The 7127-nt window shown below is 43.0% G+C and overlaps 1 non-coding gene across 1 annotated transcript; it reads right to left on the bottom strand.

Annotated features, from left to right (window-relative positions):
* Nucleotides 1-4091: 4091 nt before the first annotated feature.
* TRNAN-GUU (transfer RNA asparagine (anticodon GUU)) lies at nt 4092-4165 on the bottom strand. Its single transcript has one exon. It is a non-coding gene; the product is annotated as a tRNA-Asn (tRNA).
* Between the last annotated feature and the right edge of the window lie 2962 nt (nt 4166-7127).

The raw sequence follows: 7127 nt of genomic DNA, 5'->3' as shown, positions 1-7127 counted from the left end.
GATTGTATTAGTTCATGGTTTTACCCTGATACATAATTTTTACTTTCATGTATCCTGTGAAATCTCTACAAAAGACTTTAGAGGAAATTACAACTTTTTACACTTCCTAGCCTAGACAATGCTAGAAGTTTGGAACATCATATATCCCTTTATCCACCACCTGATCTTCAAGCTGTTTTCGTTAATTTTATTTCACCAAATATTTTACGTCACATAGACACTATTATTGTTGCTTGGATAGTAATGTTTATTTGACCTAGCCATGTATTTAACGTATCCACTGCTCTTCATTCCTTCCTTCATTTTGCACATTTCCCTTGGGGTCATCTAACCTCTGCTTAACGAACTACCTTTTGCATTTCCTTTAATTAGGGTCTGGTGATTGTCTGGAAAAGTCTTCACCGTCACCTAAAAGATATTTAGTCTTGGGCTAGTAGCCAGTAGTAGGTGGAAAATAAGAGTATTTTAGCGTTTTAATGATGTCTTCTTTTTTTATTGCTTTTGCTGAGAATTCAGCACCCAATCTTTGGACGCAACAGGAATATTCCCCCTCTGAGTGTTGCTATAATTTATAGTTTTAATTATCTTTGGTGTTCAGCAGTTTTACTGACGTGCCTAGCTGTGGTTTTCTTGTCCTTCTCCTGCTTGGACTTCATAGATCTTCTTGCATATGTGGCTTGATATCTCATCAGGTTTATTTTTCTTAATCATCCATAATTTGGAAAATTTTTTTCACTGTGGTTTCTGCCCCATTTTCTGTCTTCTACAACTTCTGAGACTTTGATTACATGTTTGTTAGGCCTTTATGACATGACATATCTTCCTTACACTCTTTTTTAAAAACTTTCCTTCCTTTTAGTTCTCTATGCTTATGTCTGGATAGTTTGTACTCATTTATTTTCAGGTTAATAATCCCATTTTAGGTGAATCCAAACCGCTATTAAACCAATCTATTGACTTTTAGGAAGGATAGCTTTTGCATTTTATTAAATGTCTAAATTTAATTTATTTTATTTCTAATTATACGGATTTACTTTATTTCTACTCATTTCAATTCTAAAATTTTTTATTTTATTTTATTTTATTTATTTTAGGAGTCAGAGGGAGGCTGGCTGGTATGGGGATCTGAACCCTTGACTGAATTTTATTTTTATAATGCCCATTTTACTTTCTAAATAGATCCTTATTCTCTGGGGAAAAAAATTTATTATCTTCTGGTTTTTGAACATCTAAAACATATATTTTTAATGTTCTTCTGTGATAACATCAATATCTCCATCACCTGTGAGGTCAGTGTCTATTGTGTTCCTCTATTTTCTCATGCCTCTATTTTTCTTTATTACTAGAATATTCTCATTGAATGATGGAGACTTGTGTGAAAAATTACGGAAGTTCTCGTTCATGATGCCTCTCTCTGAAGATTATTCCCCCTCACCCCTCAGCAGGCAACAGAAGGGCAGATCACCTCACCCTCACCTTTGACTCAGCTGATTTGCAGTTTGTTTCCACTTGTGGCAATCTCTCGTTTTTCTGGGTTACAAATTCAGCAACAAGTTGTTTCCCTTAGAGAAACATCACATTTATAACATAAGTAGCAAAATATTTTTTCTAGAAATTTTAGTTGTCTTATTCTACGTTTTTGTAAGTGATAATTACTGTCCTTAAGATAACTGTGGCAGTAATTCTTTCAAATGTTTTAGACACCGAAATCATGTATTCCCTCCAGAGGAAGAAAATCATGCCACTTTGTTTCCTGAGAAAGTATTTCACATTTATAAAATGAAAAGAATCCATCAAAGTAGTGGGCATTCTAAAGGATTTGGTTGCGGTCATTGACATCATTTAAGGTGGAAACACAGGCAATGGTATCTACGAACAACACTCACCAGTGAGGGAAACAAAAGGAAATAATTAAGCGCTGTTAGATTTTGGGGGGAACCTCATTGCTGAGAATCTGAATAATTCTGTGATACTCTTTTGAGTTTGTCAGGACATACTCTTTTTCAGGATATGAAGGCATTGCTTTTCATCCATTTTTAATAAGGGCTGAACTTGCTTAAATTCCTGGAAATTATTAAATGTTCGTTTGTATCATTGTCAGAAGTGCTCCCGTTGCTGATTCAGTTGCCTATTTGTGATGATATAAATGTCTTTTCTCTCCTTTCTGTAGTGTGATTTAAACAATCCTTAAAGGACATTGATTTTTTCAGCTGTTTAGTCACTTACTTGAATATATCAATGAAAGGAAGCCACCCCTTGCATGCTAGAAAGTCAGTTTTCTTCCTGTACTAAGGTCTTCTTTGGGTGTACCAGTTTAGAAAAGCAGGTTCCCTGTGGAGCTGAGAGTTGGGGAGGAGGAAGGTCTGTTGTGCTTTAAGAACATACCGAATGTAGATATGACACCCTTGCAGATATTGGCAACTATTGAACCCTTCAGATTCTTTTTTCTTTTTTTCTTTTTTACCAGACTTGGAAAGAGAAGGTATGAATGGCTTCTCATTGCCGCAGTCTCAAACATCAGGAAATACCAGAATCCTCAGGATACTAACAGGGACTGTATCCCTGTCAGCCACCAGCCAACAGAGATTGTCCCCAGAAGTGCACTTCATAACACCCAAACCAGAGACCCACACTGATGGGAGAAAATAATGACGTAACAACGAGACAGAGAGAGGGGGAGAGAGGGCTAAGGGGAGAGAGACAGGAGAGACAGACAGAGAGACAGAGAGAGAGAGAAGCAGAGAAAGCCAGAGAGAGAGAGACTTGTCCAATATCCACACTAGTATGAAAAACCCAGAGATAGCAATTTAGTTCTTGTGGTACAACAGAACGACTGAGGGAACAGAGCCAACAGCTCTGAGGATCCAGCTCCGCACCACGCGCCTGTCAGGTGCAGGATTCTACTGGTCCAGCGATGGGTCTCAGACAGGCTAATTATTATGGACAGGCCTCCGCCACCCCAACAATCTGTCAGGGAAGAATATAGAAACAGTTGTGTGACACTAGTTTACCATCGCATGGGAGGGACAACCGGCGTTAGACTGTTTTCATCAAATAACAGCAACACCAGGAATTATAAAGAAAACAGGAAAAAGGAAGAGAAAAAAGTCTGGGACCATTGTGATTTTTCTCCTTTTGGATAAAGGGCTTGGAAAGCTGTCAAAGAAGTCACTCTGGCCACGCTTCATTGGACCTGCGTCACTAGATCACCACAGAAAACAATTACACTTAGTGGAGAACGACAAAATACCTTGGAAGTTCAGCTGTCTGACTGTGCAACAGAACATCCGTGTGTAATGTCCACCTTGTCCTGCTCTACCTGCCCCTTAGTTAATGAGGGGGGCACCAGTGTCCTTGTTAGAACAGCACAGATAGACGTGTACAAGTTCGTTTCTCAGCAAGTACATGAAGAAAGGGACATGGATGGAGTTGGGAAATAAACTGGGGCATGATTTGGTACCGCTCCCATGGGAGAAAAATTTGCAGAATTTGCTAAAATTAGAGGCATTATAAAACACTATAATGTAGCAATTGCACAGTCAGTTCTGTACACGATGGAAATCTCTGCGCAAATGACAAAAGATACTTATAGAAGAAGGATGATTGCAGCATTATTTGGAATCAGAAAACCATGAAGCCAACCCAATTTGAAAAACGTTTTGGGAAGGGTTAAATAAATGATGCACAAACTAAAGAAGAAACGCTTTTTAAAAAACAACGGGGAAGATAATTACGATGGTGATCCCACTGGTCACACGATGGATAGAGCAACCACTAAATCCAGGCACATCCTGGGGACAGGATCCTGCTTTGGCCTGATTTACGCGTAAATGTCACCGCACTCGGCGAAGCCTGTAAAGGGCAGAAGATCGCATCGCGGCCGAACTGGGCTTTCCCGCCTCCTGTTTCAGGAGCCGCCGAGCGCACAGCCGGTGCTTCCTGAGAATCGAGTCGGGGAGGCAGGGGCGGCCGCTGACGGGTACCAGGCATGAGGCGACCCGCACTCCGGAAAGAAGACAGAGGACGTCTCGTTCCCTGGTTGTCAACGTGCAGCTGACCGACCGCAGGCACGAGTGAAAACGGAAAAGTGGCGTCCCTGGGTGGGCTCGAACCACCAACCTTTCGGTTAACAGCCGAACGCGCTAACCGGTTGCGCCACAGAGACGCCTCCCGCGCCGCCTTCTGGCTCCACCCGGTGAGCGCTCGACTCCCTCCGCCTCGCGCGCGCGCGCTCGCTCTTCTGTGCCCCAGGATCGGCCTTGCAGGGCGGCCGTGCAAGCGCCAGAGCCTCGGAGAACCCGAGACTGCAGAGCGGTGGACCGCGGCGTCGGTCACGCTGGCTGATCCCGAGGCGAGAAGCGCAGCCCAGTGGCCCTCGGCCCGCCTTGCCCGTCGCCTGCTTCACAAGCCAGCGCCCCTGAAGACGCCCGGGTCCGCGACCCCTGCCGGAGCCGCGTGGGGCCCAAGGGGAGCCGGACGCCCGGTGGGCTCCCGTCACGGCTCCTGCCGTCCTTTGCGCCGCCTGCACCCAGGGAATGAGCCTGTGCCCACCCTCGTGAGCCGCCTTCGGGGCCGCTGTGAAGCTTCCGCTGCCATCTTCGGATTCCTGTGTCCAGCACAGGGCTTGGACGAGGACAGGGTCGTGGTGACCGTCGCTCTCGGGTCCCCTCGACGAGAGCAGGGTTTGGCATCCACCAGGGCGCTCAGTCAGGACTTGGTGAGTGAACCCACCGTCTTTAGACTTTAGTCCCTTGAAAACCCTGAGCGTGGAAATCACGAAAGGTTGTTCAAAGGGGAAGTCGCTGTTCAGAAGCCTCTACTCTGGTTGATTTCTCAGCACCCCGTGGCGCTGGCAACGAGCAAGAATCCGCGGAGCCGCGCACTCGGGCGACGGGACTTCCCAGGAGGCCCGTGCAGCCCTAAGGGCCGGATCCTTGGGAGATGAGAATTGTTTTTATTGTAGCAGAAGAGGGAGAAACAGAGAGAAGGTGAAGGAGAGAAAAGCGTGCGGACCTGTAGCTCTCTAAAGGTACAGTACTGCTTTTTGTCTTTTGTTAATGCGACATGATGATTTGAGCTGCAACCATTGCGTTGTGTGTATCAGTTTCTCTGGTGTCATTTATCCCAGTGTGTGAGTCCACTACAGTCCATGGTCAATTGGGTAATTTCCAGATTTGGCTATTCTGAGTAAGGTGGCTATGAATATTCTCCTATGGGCCTTCATGTGGACTTGTGCATTCATTTCTTTTGAGTATAAATCTAGTAGCAGAATTGTATTTTTAACTTTATTAGAAAGTATCAAACCGTTTTACAGAGAGACTGCCCTGTTTAATTCTCACAAGCAACGAGACACGGTTGTTCTGCATTCTTGTAAGCTCGTAGTTTTCTCTGTTTCTTAAATTTTATCCATTCTGATGGGTGTGTAATCATATATCATGGTATGTATTTTATTATTGAAGCATGATCGATTATACATAATTTTTGGAGTACAACGTTGACTACCATTACCTGTGTACAACATGTGTTGATCAAATCAATATTATTAGCATGTTTATTATCACAAATAGTAATTATTCTTTATGCCCCTTACCCAGTTTCTTCCCACCTGCCTCTGGTATCATGGTATTTTAAATTCGTGTTTCCTAAACAAGTAAAGATGTTGAAAGTCCTTTCATAAGCCTTTGGATCATTAAGAAATCCTCTTTTGTGAAGAAATCCTGTTTAAGTATTTTGTCCAGTTTTTTTTTTTTTTTTTTTTTTTTTTAAAAGATGACCGGTAAGGGGATCTTAACCCTTGACTTGGTGTTGTCAGCACCACGCTCAGCCAGTGAGCAAACCGGCCATCCCTATATGGGATCCGAACCCGGGGCCTTGGTGTTATCAGCACCGCACTCTCCCGAGTGAGCCACGGGCCGGCCCATTTTGTCCAGTTTTAATTGGCTTCTCTCTCTCTCTCTCCCCCTCTCTGTCTCTCTCTCCCCTTTTTTAAAAAAATTTTTACTTAAACTTTTTCTATCAGAATATATTTAGATTTAGAGAAAAATTGAGAAGATAGTACAGAGAACAGTTTCCGCAACTCTTAGCATCTTCTATTAGAATGGTGCATTTGTCACAATTAATGAACAAGTACATTATTATTAACTAAACTCCATATTTTACTCAGATTTCCTTGGTTTTCACCTAATGTTCTTTTTCTGTCCCAGGATTGCGTATGGGAGACCCCGTAATGTTACTTGTTGAGTCTCCTCATGCTCCTCTTGGCTGTCATCGTTTATTAGACTTTCCTTGTTTTTGATGACCTTGACAATTCTGAGGTGCACTGGCCAGGTGTTTTGTGGAGTGTCCCTCAGCTGGATTTCTCTGGTGTTTTTCTCGTGAAGGGTCTGGGATACAATGGTTATCACATTGTATCATGGTACCTACTATCAAAGTGACTCATCTTGACGACAGTCTTGATCATCTGGCAGAAGTAGTGTTAGTCAGGTTTTTCTGTAAAGTTACTCATTTGACCCCATTTCCATACTGTCTCCTTGTAAGGAAGTCACTGTGAGTAGCACACAGTTAACAAGTGGGGGATTATGCCCCACCTGCTTGAGGGCACAGTATCTACATGAATTACTTGGGGTACTTCTGCATGAGCCATTTGTCTTCTTTCTTTCTTCCAGTGTGAATATTTACTTCATACTTTGAGGTTATAATCCAATAGTATGTTATTGATCTTGTTTCTCAAATTGTTCCAGCTTTAGCCATTGTGACCTTTTTCAGTTGACTCCTGTGTCCGTTTGACATGCTCCCATCATTGTGCAGTTGTTTGGGTACTTCCTTACATTCTGGCACTGCAAGATGCTCCAGGCTCACCTTGTTTACAATGGGTCTTCAGAAAGTTCATGGAAAAGCTATGCATGGATTTCAAAATATTTTGCACCAAAATAAACTCATAGTAACATGTTATAGCATGTGTGAACAGGGTCCAGTTTGAGGCACTAAGGAGGATCAGACATCAGTTTGGAATGAGCCTCTATCAGAACACCATGAATTCTGCTAACATTGAAGCAAGAACACACCTCAAGTTTATGGTGAAGGTTGGGTGGAAGAATGGTGAAATCATCGATGCTTTATGAAAAGTT

Source organism: Cynocephalus volans, chromosome 8 (genome assembly GCF_027409185.1).
Source record: "Cynocephalus volans isolate mCynVol1 chromosome 8, mCynVol1.pri, whole genome shotgun sequence".
NCBI lineage: Eukaryota > Metazoa > Chordata > Mammalia > Dermoptera > Cynocephalidae > Cynocephalus > Cynocephalus volans.
This window is presented reverse-complemented; position numbering and strand designations above follow the sequence as displayed.